Source organism: Seriola aureovittata, chromosome 23 (genome assembly GCF_021018895.1).
Source record: "Seriola aureovittata isolate HTS-2021-v1 ecotype China chromosome 23, ASM2101889v1, whole genome shotgun sequence".
NCBI lineage: Eukaryota > Metazoa > Chordata > Actinopteri > Carangiformes > Carangidae > Seriola > Seriola aureovittata.
In genome coordinates this window covers 2669956-2687448 of record NC_079386.1, presented here as the reverse complement: position 1 = coordinate 2687448, position 17493 = coordinate 2669956, and the positions used below count along the sequence as shown (strand labels likewise).

The window sequence follows — 17493 nt, the reverse complement described above, 5'->3', positions numbered from 1 at the left end:
GCTGCGATGGCCGAGTGGTTAAGGCGTTGGACTTGAAATCCAATGGGATCTTCCCGCGCAGGTTCGAACCCTGCTCGCAGCGATCTTTTTTTTCATGACTATGGCACGTTTTCATTTGTAAAAACATGACGGCGACCACAAACGAAAGTGCGCGCCCTTCTTTAAACTATAGAAGGAAACATAGGAAGACCGTTTACATTTTTTTCTTTCGTTAAATTAGGTTTACACTGTTCATTGTAAAGTGCCGGTGTTAAACACCATTAGATACAAATGGTACACTACTAAAAACAGCGAATGCCCCTCAAAAGGCACCGCTGGGATTCGAACCCAGGATCTCCTGTTTACTAGACAGGCGCTTTAACCAACTAAGCCACGGCGCCATCTGTGTCACATGGACAAAATTATAGTTTTTCTATCTAAGGAAGGTTTTTCATGTCTCGTTCGAGTGATAAACTGTTTTTTCCCGCTCTGCTGTATTTCATCACGACGCTTAAGTTCACATTTCATCAAACGTACTTCTGCTATTTTCGAATATTATCGTTTCTGTGCAAAACGACCGAAGCTTCTCAGTCATAAGTGAGTAAACCGTGTTTACGATGCAGTAGTTCGCTTGTTACGATGCTATTTCATTGACAGGTTGTGATTAGTTGTGGTCAGATTAATATATATCAGAGTTAGCAGTAGTTTAATGTCTGAACTGTTTTCATCATTTATTTATTCTACAGTAGTTTTGTTGTGTTGTTTGGTTGTGTTGAAAAGTGTTTTGTTGTCTAATCAACAGTCAATAACAAAACATATTATATAAAACTGTGTTTTGTTTGACAATTACTTTATTATCAAGATTAGTGACAATTACTTTGTTGATTAGTAATCAACTGACTGATAATTATTTCTGGACTAATATTGTGTATGTGTTTATAGATACACTATGTACTTCTGCCAATAGGCCTATCATAAGTAAGACTATATAATATTTGGAAATTAGTATTTGCATAATAATTTAAAGGGTGCAGGAAGGGTTTCAATCTAAAGCGCTCTGTGTTGTTTTTTATACATGAATTGTGCTATAGAAGTAATATTAATATTAGATATTACTATTATTATTTTGTTAATATTATTATTGAATTCAATTCACCTTTTGTCAATAACACAATGTAAATGTTGTCAGAAATTATAATGTCTTATTTCATCCTAAAAGATAAATTGTTTCCACATAATTTGGCTGTGTATTATGCACACAAGTCTTCTTGAAGGTCTTCCTCACCTATTGGCCTTCGTGTGGTAGATGGAGGAAGTTATTCAAAAGGCGGGTTAACGTATCAGAGCAGACAGGACTGATTGTATTTGGCTTGAATCGCTCACACTGCATGTTCTGCAGTAATTTTATGGCACCCCTGGGTGGCGCTAAGAAGCAGCTCTCATACTGAAATAGGAGTTAGTCTATAAACCGAGGATATACACAGAAGCTCTAACAGTATTCATTGCTTAATAGAAAATGACAGTAGAATCACTAGAGATTTATAACAGTGGTATTTATTTCCACTTCAGGTTGATCTTCAGGCTAATTCTGTCCGTATGTTGAAAACACAGTATCAGTTAGTGGAACATGTACTGTGTATCATATAGGTATATATACTGTATACTGTGTATTACATAGCTGTATATACAGTATATTGTGTATAATTTTTTTTTTTTTACCGGTCTGATGTCCAAGTCTACCTCTTCAGACAATGGGTCACATGATGACATCAGAGCCAGTCTGTTGATGAAGACCATGAGACACTGATAAAGATTAAAAAGGTGTAAGTCTTATTTTGGTTTGTGTGTTTCATCAAAGCAAATGACATGTTTTCTTATTATATAACACAGAGCTGTATCACTGCAACCGGCCCATCCTCACTCAGTCACTGTAATGACACTCAGTCTGTCTCATGTATGAAGACTGGAGTTATTCTACTTCTGAGGACAGACAGTCAACATCTACTTACATGAGATAATTTCTTATTGCTGTCAGAATACATCACACACACATGCACGCACGCACGCACGCACGCACACACACACACACACACACACACACACACACACATATTTTCTCCTGTGTGTAACTTTCTTTCTCCATGAGTTACTTCCTGTTACTAATCACTTAACCACAGACCCCTCAGCTTCCTCCTCTCTTGCCACAGACAGTCTCTATTAAGGGAGCACTCATTGTCTGGAATGAACACTATGTCCACCTAAACACTGTCCAAGGCATGGAACTGAGTCAAGACCAGCACCAAACATGTGTCACCAAAATATTTTGGTGGAGGCTGCTGATGAGACAGTACATGTCATTGAACTGAACCCACTCAGCTATAACATGGCGGAAGGGCAAAATGAATAAGTGTAATACCAACAGGGCTGGTCTCAACCCTGTCCACAGGAGACCCACTCCTCTTTACACATACGCAAATGTAATACACTATATGTACATATATGGAATTTTATATGGCATACATGTACATTTAACATAAAAGCACACAGTGTATGTAAAAAAATATATGTGAAACTTATTAGAAATTTGAATAATTTAATATTAATATAGTATGTTCATATATGTATATTTATATTATAGACAAATATATTTCCATCCCAAAGTCTGTCATTATATGTTGATATTATTTACAGTGGGTTCCACTTTCTCAGAATGAGAAGATAAACATGACAAACTAATAAGAAATAATATATATAAACATATAGAATTTCATAGGCTATGTAAGTTGTTTTTAATAAACTTGCATATACAAAAACGTAAATCGTTAACATGTATGTTCGCAACATGTCACATAAAAATTCATCACATAGATATTTTGATATACATATACATGTACATATACACATTTTATTACAGGTTTTTAATATATGTTATAAATGTATATCCAGAGGATGTATATATGTGATAACATATCATCTTATGGGTGACATATATGGTGACATCACTCTTGATATAAGGACATATATGTCATATATTACATTTCTGTATGGGTACATATCATGTTAATTACTATTCATATAAATATCATAAGAAACCATCAGTTCAAACATGTGATGAAGGTTCATGCAAAGCTTCACTTCAATGATTTGAACCCAGGTTTATTAGTGTATGTGCAATGTGCCGCTCTCCATGTTTCTATGTATTTATTTAGATCCCCATAAACACTGAGTTGTAACAGTGGCTACTCTTCCCAGTGTCCCCTTAAAGTTTTAAACAATAAATTCAGTGACAACAGATTCATCAATACACATTCATATCATTCATCACACTCGCAATGAGACTCACAATACACAACACAACCCCTACGACGCACAGTAACCATCACCTAACTCAAAACCCACCTGATACATCGGCTAAATCACAATTAAAAGATAAATAAAAATAAATAAGTGGGGTGAAAGAGCTCCTGTATCCATTTCCATTTCAGAAAACATAAACATAAAATTCTTATAAACTAGAAAGTCATATTGCTCTATACTTTTCCTTGTCTGAATAAATCCAATCTTAACTAAAAAAAAAACAAAAAAAAAAAAACATAATATTTTGTGATGTCAATAAATGTGGTAATGAACACCAGAGTCTGTTCAATCTGTAATGTGGAGAGTAAATTATGAACACTGTGATGAGATAGAGATATCCAGCACCTCAGTATGTTACCACACAGGCGGCACATTTGATCAAGTCCTCCAGATGTTCCACAGCTTCAGGCCTTATATGGTGATTTTGTATATTAATTAATTACTATTATACTATTGCATAATATAAGATGAGTGCACTGCCTACATTAGTATGTAGTGAGGACCTGGACCACAGCAGGTTCTTGGCTTCTGGTTCTTCTTCTCATCATCTTTTCTTCCTCTGTTGTTTATATGAGCTGGGTGGAGGGAGAGCTGAGAAAGTAGCATGTGTGTAGGAGAAGGGAACTCCTTAAGAAAACTGCTGCCTGGGAACATGACTAAGATGTTATAAATAATGGATCTTTCTGCACGGTTTTTCCATGACAGCCATGGGAATCGAGCACGCACGCCACGGTAGCGGTGGGCTGGGTTAGCACGTCCTTTACACCCAGCAGGATGGTTGACCAGGGTCCGTGCACCCCTTATTGCACAGACCGTCTCTTTCTCTTATTAAAGCTCCCACTTTCCCCAGAGGTGTGTGTGTGTGTGTGCGGTGTTTGTTGTGGTGTGCTCAGGGTCAAGCCTTGACTCCTACTGACGCCTCTGGAGGACAGTTTACGGGGCATGATGGGAAACAGCAGAGGAAAGTTGAGTGAAGTTTTGTCATTGTACTGTGAGGACTGAGTCAGTGCGGGGGGGGGGATGACTTATTCCTGGAGCTCTGGTGTTGAAGGAGGCTTCATGTATAAAGATGTATATATAAAGACCTGGTCCTGTTGGTACATACACGAAAAAACAATGTCTGTTGCTCAGTGTACAGAATATGACTCATGGACCCAGGACCCACCCCCCCCCAACCGGAAAAGATTTGTATGTTCTACCAAGGATAAATTCTTATTAATCCATCTAAGTTTTTCTTAAAGAAATAAGGTGTGAAAATACATTTATACATTTATCTGAAGATTATAATAATATATAAACATCTGTTCAGGTCTCAGTGAAAACATCAGTCCTCAACCAGGTGAAAATGTTTCGGAAGAATGATCTTCATCCACTGGTAGGGACAGTTTTTAGTCTTCATCTGTTTTTCTTCTCCTCCATTCACACACACACACACACACACACACACACACACATACTGTAACATAAGAGAGCACTTTTAATAAATGAGATGTGGCTTAAACTGCTTCACATTTAATAAAATTAAAAAATAGTACAATAGAATAATGGCGGCTTGAAGGACAGAAGATGATAAAATATGTAAATGAAAATAAGAATAGAAACGAGCTAGAATATCAACTATGACAGAATGAATTAAAAGCTGAATTAAATAAATAGGTTTTCAGCTGTTTAAAAGTCTTCACAGAGTTGAATCTCTTCAGTAGTTTTGGATCATAGTTAAAAAAAGCTGTAGTGTCTATTTTCTTGTGCATAAAATTGTTTGAATTTAAAATCCTGGCAGCCTGAAGATCAAAGAGCTTGTGAAGGATTATAGAACGTCAGAGAATCTGCAGTGTGAGCCAGTGCCAAACCATGAAGAGCTTTAAAAAGAAATAAAAAAAGGAACTTAAAATCTGTTCTAAAAGATAGTGGGAGCCAGTGGAGTGAAGCTGAAACAGGGGAGATACGATCTGTCTTCTGTGTTTTCGTCAAAAGTCTAGCAGCACAGTTCTGATTTAACTGGAGTCTTTGAATTGCCTGCTTTAGAAGAGCAATAATCTAATCTATTTGAAATAAAAGCATGAATATGTTTTTCAGCATCTTCATGACGTAATGACTGAAAAACATTTATTTCATTCTTTTGCTCTTTCAAGTTGTCTGAAACGGGGCTTTTAAGTTTGAAATATTTTACATTTTATTTTATTAGCATGTGTTTGAGACTGACATTAATAATGAAAAGTTGCGATATGACAAGAGTTTCACAATAAAAGAGACGAGAGAATGATAATGTGTAGATGATGTTTCTCTCTACCACTGTGATCCTCTCTGTTCTTCTTTCAGCCTCTTGACTTGGCTGCAGCTCAAACCTTCAGCCAACGAACTGATTTCATCTTTTCATCAGTTGAACGAGCTCAGACTAATGTACCTGAACAAACCCTGCACGAAGACTATGAGCATGTTACATAATATTAAACCTCAGGGTTTGTGATAATTAAGGCTGTGATGTGTCATTGGGTGAGGAATAGAGTTGGACCAATGAATGAGTCTAGTCAGTGGAAAGTTCTCTTAGTTACAAAAATGTTAATGGGTGTGTGGGGGTGTGTGTGTGTGTGTGTGCGTGTGTGTGGTTTGGGTTGTATGTTTTCAGTAAACCTAACACTGATGATCCTGGATTCAAAGCCTCAGAAGACCACAGACATTCTGTTTAACAGTGAGCTTCAATACCCACTGACAAAGAAGGTCATTAACCCTGCATCTAACCCCACCCCCCACCCCTGACCCTGACCCCACCCCCTGATCCTACCCCTGACCTCTGACCCTCACCGCAGCAGAATAAGAAGCAGATCTGCTATAATTGTTACAGTAAAAAGGAGACACTGTCAGCATTTGAAGTTGCCTGTTGTTGTATGTCAGATCACTTCTAACGGTGAACTGATGTCTCAAGATGAACAAACTATAATCAATAATCAATAAACAACACAGAAGATTGAAGCAGGAAGAAGCTGACACTGTTTCTGCCGCTGTAATTTGAGAGCTGACCAGAAGTGACTTTAAACATGTTTATTACATAAAGTACACAACGGTTACCGTGGGAACACACCCTGGTTTAAATTTATCTGGCTACCCATCTAATCTGCTACAGGCTTCATCAGGTCTGTGTGGTTGCCATAGTTTCAGCCCGCTAGGCCCCTGACTTCACTCTGCCATCTTGGATCTGTTTGTTTTGGCTTCTAGCTCAGACGCAGCAAGGCGCTGACGGGAATCACCAAAATGTTATCAAGGTTCAAGGAGATGAAGGTGCACACACACACACACACACACACACACACACACACACACTGATTCACAGGCCCTGATGGGTGGTGCAAAGGTGACCACAGGAGACAGTGAGTCAGTGTCCTCTGCAGGTAGGAGCGAGGGGTGGGGTGGAGGTTAGTCAGAAACTGAGGTTCAAATGTTGTATACAGTTTGAAGCAGAAAGAGTTTCATCATCACTAAAGGCCAATTCATGCGTCCACTTGAAGTAAGTTTCATCATCTGTCCCACCAGGGTCTGCAGGGTCCCCTCAGTGAACATCCACAAGCATCCTAAACTTCACAGCTGTCAGCACATGATCACACTGACACTGAGCCGTTTTCATCCTCCTACTTCCTGTTTCCCTTTGCTTTTTATCGTTGTTCAGACAAATACAACAAACAATCATCCCAGTGCACACGTGTGGAGAGTGTCTGTGCGTGCAGAGCACAGCCGTGGTGTTCATAGATCTGTCAGCATCTGTCTGCATCTGTCCACGTCCACCTCAGTGCTGAAGAATAGTGAAACCACAGGTCAAACACCAAGAGTCTGCAGCTACGCTAGCAGCTCTGCGAGGCTGTGCAGAGACACAGTGGTGCTTTGAGATGAATGCTAATGTGAGCATGCTAACAATGTTAACATCACTGATGGACTTCATGCTAAAATCCCATTTTGCACAATAACCCGGTTTTGTACTTTGTATGACCTAGGACATGAATCTGTTCCCCACATGTATACTCCTTATTTGAGATTGTCTAGTACAAACTAAACAGTAGTTTGTCCTTGAACACACTGCTGCTTCTCCGTGGCAGTTGGAGTTGTTCACACACACATCCTGACCCTGCCTCCTTCTTTCCTTTCTCATGAAAGTTCATGTACATTCTTTCTTCGGTATCAGTCTGCACTGACACTCGTTGTGACTGTAGGCTGATTCTCAGCAAAGCTCTTATTGAAATATACAAAGACAACTTGGTCATTTTGTCAACTTTTCATTTTCAGATTTCCATCACAGCAGCAAACAAAAGTGCAGTTCAGGCTGATGGGAATGACCTGAGTCCTGCAGGTTGGAGAGGACAGATGATTCTGTTGCATGAAGTCAGAGGATCAGAGTTAGCACAGGTCATCCTGAGGTCAACACTGTTAGAAAATGAGAGTAATTTTCCAGTATTCCCATTATAAATATTGTCCAGACTGAAACATTTCACTGCAGAACGTGGAGTCAGACCACCAGCAGCTCTATAGAGTTAATATAACTGTGAAGTGTTTCTGTTTTCAGGGACAGATTATAGTGAGGACAGAAAAGACAAAGACATGCACCTAACATTACCAATCATTGGGTAAGGAAATTAAACCAACTTATGATTTTGTTTACCTGAGTGACAACAGCTGAGCTCAGGGACCAAGTCAGAACAAGTTCAATCAGGAACACTATCTCTATTATCCCTCTCTCACCCCACTCCTTGAAATCAGCGGATCTCAGGCGCTCGGTAACCAATCACATCGCGCCGCAATCTCATGCTGCCAATCAAGTAGTCCCTGTCATACGTGAAGAATGGTTGTCGTAGCGATCGGGTGACCAGACAGGAAAGAGCTAATATGGCTACTTTTTAAAGGCAGTGAGCTTTGTTGTTCAGGTTGGAGATGTTTACCTGTATCTGAACTGAGCTTGAAGGTTCATTCTTTCTGTTAGAAGTTACAGCTTGGTGAGAAAGTTCTCAACACAAAGACCGACTTACTTTAAATGACAAGTTAGTTGAACCTGGACCTTGTTACCTCAGAATACTTGATCATCCAAATAAACACTAACAAGACCGGGAGCTAAACTTTCACCTCAGGAATTAAAACTTTGACGTTTGTGTTTTGCATCATATGGAGAACCCGTAGACAGAACTATATAAAGGTTCTCGTAAATGTTTGTGTCGTCTAAAGAGATAAGAGAAGGAATGATATGCCTCCACATTTCTCTCCGTGTTGCTGTTTTATGACCAAGAAATCCAAGGAATCACTGGGTGGATCCAGTCTAGATCCAGTCTAGATCCAGCCCAGATGCTTAGAGTCTAGCGTGTGTTATCAGTGAAAATCAGTCCAGGTCTTATCTGGATGATTGTTTCACTGTGATGTGTTCCAGACTCTGTGTTGTGTCTGATTTCATGGAGGGTCAGCAGGACCTGCTCAGGTTATGTAACTGTGTAAGTCAAGGTGTTTGATTAATACAAGTGTATTCATGAACGCAGCATACCAAGTCTTCTGTCTGCACATTCAGTCTGGTTCACCATAACCCCACCCACTTACTCACCCTAACTGCATGCAGGTAAACACAGGCCAAACACTTTCCTCCCTTTGCACTCACTCACGTCTTCAGGCCGGATTCAGAGGAACAGACACATTATGTAACACACTGTTACAGTATAGGATCAAACACTCAGTGGTCAGTCTTTTAGTTACAATCTACAGTGATCCAGTACAACCGCTCTGCTATTACAGTCGGTCTTCACTGGACTGTATGATATTCAGAGAGGTTTCTAACATGCTGCACGTCTCATGTACACAAATATAAATGATCAGTGTAATATCGTCCACCTTTATATGATCATACACCTGTACATAACATGTGAAGGCATGACCGTTCTCTTTACATCCACACAGCTTGTGTTTGTCATACACGTGTTATTTGGTTGGTCTTCCTACTTTGAAATGATCAAACACCTTCTCTCAGTGGGGTTTAAATCAACCAGGTGGAAGGCTCAATCACACTCACCGCCCGAAACGCAGAACGACCAGCTGAAACTAGCAGAAATAATGCACAGTTAATTTATTTGAGACCGTCGATCACAGAATCTTATTACAGAGAGGACAATGTGTCATTGGCATTAAAGGAAGTTTGTTCATGTTAATAATGACTCTTCCAAACACACAAAGGTTCGTCATGGAGTCCTGCAGGGTTTGCTAGGAATTATACTTTTGGCCATAAATGCTTCCTTAAGGCAATATTATCAGGAAGCACCAGATAAATGTCTGATGTTAGCAGATGACACACACAGCTGTATTTATCTATTCAACTTCAGGCATGTCTTAAATACACAAAGACCTGGGTGACCTGTAATTTTTTACTTTTACTAAATTCAGACCAAACTGAAGTTCTTGTATTTGACCCTGAACATCTCAGAAATATCTGATAATATATATATATGTTACTCTGGATGGCATTACTTTGACCTCCAGTGCTGCAGTCACAAACCTTGAAGACAAGTCTTGCAGACAGCCTTCTTCCGCCTGCGCATTATTCTGAAAATCAGAAACAAAAGGAAGCTGAAAAACTAGTCCATGCACTTGTTACCTCCAGACTGGACTACTGTAATTCTTTATTGTCAGGATAACTCAGTGAAAAGCCTCCAGCTGATTCAAAATGCTGCAGCAGAGAACTGACAGGAACTTGGAAAAGAGATCACATATCTCCTGTGTTAGCTTCACTGGCTCCCTATAAAATCCTGCTGCTCACCTGCAAAGACATTAATGGTCAGACACCAACGTATCTTAAAGAGCTCATAATTCCCTGTTATCAGCCCACTGTCTAAATGCAGGCCTACTGTTGCGGAACTGTTGGTTTCTCTCTATAATCTTGTCTTGACCTGTCTCTGATAAGAGCCTTATAATGTATATCTAAACATTTGGATTTGAACATTAGTTTTGGTTTTGATTTCATTACACTAAACAAACGGAAGATTCTCTCTAGCTTCAGTTTCCATTATTATGGATAACTGATAAACTTGACTTTCACTTTTTTTTCATATTAAAAGCATAAATCTGTAGGAAAGTGTTGCAACACACTGGACTGTTGATGTTCACCCAGCAGAATGAATAATGCTTGGTCAGTCCTGGTCATGGAAACCATCAGTGTCTTATCAGGAGTGAGTGTGTCGCTTCGTCACATTGTTTCACTGTGAGATAATCAGGCTTCCCTTTCGTGGCTGTGGTCATCAGCAACAGACTCCCCACTTTTACTTCCCTTTCTCCTTTATATAGCAACTCTTTTCATGATGACTACGTTCCTCTGGAAACAGAAGAGTTGCTGTTTGTAGATTCAATCCTTATCTCTATGAAGCACAAGATTTACAAACACATCACTAAACACGGTATCAGAGGTGAGAAATAACCAGTGCATCCGCAGAATCAATATAGCTTTTGAGATTTTTCAGTTGGGACCAAAGTGGTGGTCTGATGAACTGACTCTCATTTCACAAGTGTATTCTAAGGCCATGATCTTGGAATAGTCTAAACATGGTTTGTTTTGTATCATGACTGAATCTAAAACCCCTGCACTTCCAGAAGCTTGGTGACTACTCGCCTCTCTCTAGCCAGCCACAAAAAAGCAACAACACCAGACCAGATGAGAAGAGATCTGTGCTGCTGGATCTCGCGAGAGTTTGTTACTGAGACAGTGACGGGTCTCGAATGAAGTTAATTTGATCAGATCCGTCTGAAAAATGTAATTTTAAAGTCAGAATGTTCTGAAGATCTGTGGCTTGTGAAAAATGGGTCCAATATTTATTTCGATGACTATGAGGTGAGAGAATAATAATAGGAAGACATTCACTTCTCTCATTGGAGTGAACAGACTCAGACCTGCTGCTGGTCTCCTAAAGAGTGGAGGGGAGGGGGGTGGGGTGGAGGGGGGGGGGGGGGAACCCATGTGACACAGTTACAGGAAATGGTTGCAAGTGCGCCGTCTCCTTTCTCAACTGGCTCTGCAATAACAGTTTTTCAAGAGGAGCCTTGTTTTTTTGTGAGGGATTCTCCAGCAGAGCAGGATCATAGAGAACTTATTGTGAAAAGGGAAAGTTTACAGTTTTACACGAATGTTCTTGACCTGAAAGAGCGAACCCACTCATAACACTGATTGCACTGAAATGCCAGGCACCGACCGACGATGACATTATGTTTCCCTGAGTTCAACTAAGTCATTCTTAATTGCCTAACAATAGACGTGGAAATTCAGCCTTCTTCTCTGTCCTGTCATTGTTAGAACATCATGTTTTAACGTAAAGTTCTGTCTATTTTCTGTTTTCAGACACAAAACCGAACAGAAGTCGTCTGAACACCGGTGGAAAAATGATACAGTACAATGAAGACAATGAGCGATGGTATAAAAATGAACCTGTCAGAACATGGAGGTTATGATGCTTGACTGACACTACCTCGGAGCACATACCACCTCAGTACAATTCCACTGAGTCACGCTTGTTTTTCGGCATCTTAAGAATATCCAAGATAAAGAAGATAACCTTTCTTCTTGGTCTCTGTTGGGGGGGGGGTCAGGAAGTGTGACTATCTCTACCCATTGATTCACTTCCTGTTTTTAATCCCATGAGGCATCTGCTGTTGTCTGATGGGACGTGGCAATACCTGACGAAGCCAGGGCCTGTTCCTGTTTGTTTCACACCCATGATGCAGGTAAGAGTCAACATCTTCAGCGTCCTGTCGGAGAAGAACAACATGTTGACTTTGCTTTTAAAAAGAGTCATGTTAGAGTTTTAGAGTAACTGTAACCGTTTCTTATCTGCCACAGATATGGTTATGGTTTTGGTAAAGCACTAAACAACCAACGTTCATGGTTCAGTGGTTAACTCAGAGAACTCATGACGCCAACAGAAATCTCCTCTGTCGAAGTTACATACTGAAGAGCCGTCCGTCAACCCTCGCCCTACAAATGTCTGTGGCCGTTACTCACCACTTCCACCGCTGCCTCTGACCCACAGAACCATGCTCTCAGTACAGTAGCAGTAAATTACCAAAGGGTGTGACGAAACAGTGGCGCATCAGCGCATTGGGACATTGGACGGGTGGTGACCAGCCAGTCATCTCTGGAGCTTGACTGTTGGCTGCCAAGATGACCCAACTGGAAGGTCCTCACGGGTCTGAAAACACAGGGGCACATATAGATATCTGACTGAATATTGAATAACTGAATAGCAAAACTTAATAAAGTGACATATTAGCAGCTCTCGCTTTGAGCTCAGATTCTCTTCCATCGTAAAATACATTCTGGGGTTGCCTGGACAACCCACGTCCAGACGAGTCAGCTCCCGGAGGACGGGCAGAGCGACGGGACCCCCGGACTGTACTCGACTAGACACTGATTTTGAACTGGAGCTGTACTTGTGCTGTGACTGATGATCCATAAGAGCTCGAGTCCAGACAAGAACACAGACTGAGGAATCTTTTCTGACCTGTTTGCTAACATGGGACACGCATTACTTCATCAATGTGGGAAAATGATTTCAGATTTGCTCTGGGCCACATACTATTAAGACCTAAGAGAGATAACTATACACTGACTCAGCATTTAATTGTTATCTTTTAATTAATTATTTGTTTTCTTTGAATAAGCATCATCAATTACATTTGGATTTAAATGATACCATTAAAAATATTCTTTATCAAAAGCTTAAACTTTTTATATTTTGACCCCTTGTGAAAGTCTGATGAAATGTACTTTGAGGTGGTCTCGAGCAGATGTCGTGTAGTGAACCAGTGACAAACACCAAATGACTTTCTGATGTTTGTTAGTCATGCAGTCTGATGGTTCTTGGTCATTTATATTAACCAGTCTCAGCAGGAACAGCACTAGTTGCTGATACGGTTCAGATGTCACCAGTTCAGACTGATGAGACAAAAAAAGGAATCAAGTAAAATAACCAAAAAAAAATACAAACAACAGCAAAACTACCAATAATGATAATAACATACATACAGTAACTGAAGAATAAAATGAGGTTAAAAAAAATGAAAAAATCACCTACAAGTTCCTCATTAAAGATCATGTAGTCAGATATTATGAAGTAAAAAAGCTGGTTTCTTTCAAGTCTGTTTAAAAACACTTTTACCTGTTAAATGTGAAATATCTGATGAATAACCATTCCATGTTTTCATTCCTCTGCATGACAGTACATTACCTCACGTTAATTCTTGAGACTGGAAGATTAGTATGGAAGTATAGAATTTCATCCCATCTCTCTCTTGCTCTCTCTCTCACTCTCTCACACTGTCGCTGTCGGACTTAAAGCAAGAAAAAAAGTGATGAACCCGGCTAGGACACTCTTGTTCATTGCCCAAATTGTGACTTTTGAAGTAAAAAGCATTGGACAAAAAGTGCACCCCATCACGTTTTTAGCGTCCCCTGGAAACAGCACGTTATTGTCAAGCTGATGAAGAGGTTTTCTGTTTGTGTTTTGTCTGTTTACATGTGTTTTGTTAAGCTGCAGTGCGCCGAGCTCTCTGGGCCGCCGCACTACACAGTTACAAGTGTTTAGCTGACCCACACTAGAACCTTGTTACTGGATGATTTTTACAAAACTCTATATTGAAAACATTCTCATCTCACACTCTTAAGGCTAAATAAACATCTTAGTCATGACACATGAACAATGTCTGAGGTCTGATCGTGGTCAGATTACAACACTTGGGTGGGAACGACTGTGTTTACGGTTGATTAAAAGGTGAATGTTAAGTGAGCTACATGCCCATCCTCCACCCTGACCTCCACACCTTTACCTTCCATCCAGGGAGATAAAGGATGTTACTTCCTGTGTTTGCTCAGTGGTAACGGCCGGTTTACAGGACGTCTCATTCAAGAAAAATTAAAATCCAAACTCTTTTCTCTCTCTCTCTCTCTCTTTCTCATCACATGTTCTCTGAAGCCGTTTGTCATGTGATCAGGTGACTTGACAGGTTTCCATGTTATTTGTGAAACATTCAATAATTAGTAAAAGGGAGTTGCTGCCATAGAACGTTTTACTGCTAATACTAAACAAGAACCAGTTTAGACTGGTCTGATGACTCACTGGTCTGCTTCAGTTTGCAGCAGGGTCCATTCAAACACTAACCCTCCAACCTGCAGTGTCATTCTGTTTAGCTAAAGGTCAAAAGGTCCCCTGGTGAATCCCCTCTCCAAACACTTACTTACTGCTTACCGCCCTCTCCTTACAACTGTCAGACCACATCTGCTGTGAATTGATGAGAGTTCATGGGAAGTGGGGATCTGAGAGGATTCCCTCCGATTTCCTCAGGCAGTGAAAAGCGGGGAAACATTACTCAAGAGAGCTTCTATGGAAACTAGTAACTCAGTGGCCGTGTTTGTATGAACCAGATGTTAATCTTCGTGTGAAATGAAACCATTCAGAGCCATAACCACAGTTACAGTAATAAAATACATAATAAAAAGTATTTTTTAGGATGTTACTTAACATTTACTGTAACACAGAAACAGATGGTTTAAAGTCTTTTACTGCAGAACTCAATAATGACAGGAACAGGGATGATTTTGTGAAATATAATGTATGGGTTTTGGTCCAGTCAACCAGAACAGTCAGATGAAATCAGTCCTGCATGAGAGCGAATTACAGTGAGTGGATCAGAAAAAGAAAAAAGGCACATTACACTTTGTATTCGTGTTTGTTACCTGCAGAGGAGAGAGTGGGGGGTTGGGGTGGGGGTGGGGGTGGGGGTGGGGGGGGGGGGTTGAGTCTAAGCAGCAGGTGGGGTCATTTACAGCAACTCTAAAAAAAACCCTCTTCTTTGCTCAACATGCTTCCTGTTCTCTTTTGAACCAGAGAAGAAGTCAAAGAGTTCACTCAAGTTCACCCACCCAAAGTAATATACGACATATACAGTATGTGCATATATCGTGAGTGATGCTGCCATTTATGTCATATATTGTCACATATATAGATCCTCTGGATATATGAAGATATACGTTTATTACATATATTAAATAACCATAGTATAATTTGTATATATACACATATAAAAAAAATATATGTAAATATATCAAATTGTTCCAATTTCTAATAGGTTTCATATATACATTTTACATGTATGTTTTTATTTTATATATACATATATTTAATTACACACAGAGGGATGTAAATGATCAATAATAAATTGAAGCGAATGAGAGAAACAAACACATAAACACTGTTATTCGAAATGGAAGAACCTGCAGCTTTGTGTCCTACTATGGTCTAAATCTGACAGCAAAATGTCATGGAGACAGAAATCAAAAGAAGCAAAGAGCCTGTTGGATGTTACGTTGTATTTAGCCTGCAGACATCTAGCTGTCAGCCTGATAATGGACAGTTTCCAGGCAGAGCTGTGACGACATCCTGTCTGATCATTTACAAAACATTGGGATCACTGGTTGAAGCCAAACTGAGTTAATTGATCTGTGTGCTCAGTGTGTGATAAAAACTATTTCATAGTATATGATTTAAACATGGAGCTAAATGTAGAGTTGCTGAAATATGTCCATCAAACTCCCTCTGTAGGAGGAAATACATGAATGTTTCACAGAATTCACAAATTGCATAAACGACGGAAGAATCATTGAGTAAAAATGGAAGTGATGTAGTGGACTGCAGAGGTCAGTGATAACAGAGCCAACACAGGAACAGCTGAGGACGTGTGGATCACTGGTTTTCTGAAGGAGGTCATGGGTGTCTAACCCAAACTGAAATGAGCCAGAAAGAGGAAACATTTTATTTTGATGAGTAGGAACATGATACAGAGGAAAGCCCAGACTCTTCAGAAATTATTTTTATGTTGCAGTGGACAGCTTTATCTTGAACTAACTGTAGCTATGCAACACGTTCTGTATTCAATGGAAATTCAGAAATGTGACATAAGACATCACAGGAAATATGTGAATGATCTCAGATTCACTTTAAATTCACCACACGAAATTCATCATTTACAATGCAACTTCTGAAGATGACCTCTGACCTCTGGGGCTGATACATACCAAATACCATAAGGAACCACAGAGCATTTATTGAGACCAGAGGTCACACATTTTGGTAATGATCTCCACAGAGAGTCAACTCATCCAGAGAACAGGAAGTAACACAATATAATTTACTACCCTCAATCTGCATAAGACATTTTAAAGCTTTGCTGATGTTACATAACTAATGTTAGCATTAGAAGCTTACCAAGCCAGAAGAAACTATCTACACATGTGGAAACAAACACCAATGTTAACTCTATCAAGTCTTTTCTTGTACTTAGCATGCTAATAAGCTAGCCCCAGCCTGATTGGACCGCCTCATCACTTTTTGATACAGAGTCACTGTAGCCTTTGCCCCTCCTGTGTTCTTACTGTAGATTCATCCACAGCGTCCTCTACACGGCAGGAAAGCAATGACAACTCCCTCAAGGGCAAGAACACGTGTATTCGCTCCTCCATTGTCATGGAGAGCGTGGTCCCTTCAACACTGCGACTGTTTTCTGAGCTCTTTAGTCTCTGTCAAGTTACCTGCCTTCATAAGCAGCTGGAAACCAGAAGTTGCCGCCACTGTCTAACGCGGTGCAGTTTACGGACCATCGGACTTCCCTTTATGTCCTCGTCTTTTAAAATCACTTTCACCTTCATTTTAACCGACTTGTTTTCTTCATTCGGTGAAGACAGCAGCTGTCAGGGCCCAAAGCTCAGTTAATTAGTTGTTACATATAGGTCCGGTAACAACCACTGATTTAAGTCTGTGTGTGTGATGTTGCGTGTTGACTTGGCAACAGTTGAGTCCCATGTTCCTGAAGCCCACATAGAGAACTGAGTGGGAGGTACATGAAAGTGGGTGGCGCATTTTCCATTCACAGCCATATATGGAATGTACCAAATCCTGTGGGATTGTGGGGATTTTGCCAAGTAACAGTAAAAGAGATGTGTTGATGCCTCTGTGTATTTTAGGCAACACTAAACAAACAGTCTGGTAATGTGCAGAAACAACACTAGTGGAACAAAAGGGTCTCATGAGTAAACAATGCATGAGCTCATTGACCCATCACTCAGCTATTTTCTGTTGTGTGTCACATTTCTGAGTTGTTAGTGGT

At 40.0% G+C, this 17493-nt stretch overlaps 2 non-coding genes across 2 annotated transcripts; one reads left to right on the top strand and one right to left on the bottom strand.

Moving 5' to 3' along the window:
• On the top strand, positions 1 to 82 carry trnas-uga (transfer RNA serine (anticodon UGA)). The gene has a single exon. It is a non-coding gene; the product is annotated as a tRNA-Ser (tRNA).
• Positions 83 to 306: 224 nt separating this feature from the next.
• Positions 307 to 380, bottom strand: trnat-agu (transfer RNA threonine (anticodon AGU)). Its single transcript has one exon. It is a non-coding gene; the product is annotated as a tRNA-Thr (tRNA).
• Between the last annotated feature and the right edge of the window lie 17113 nt (positions 381 to 17493).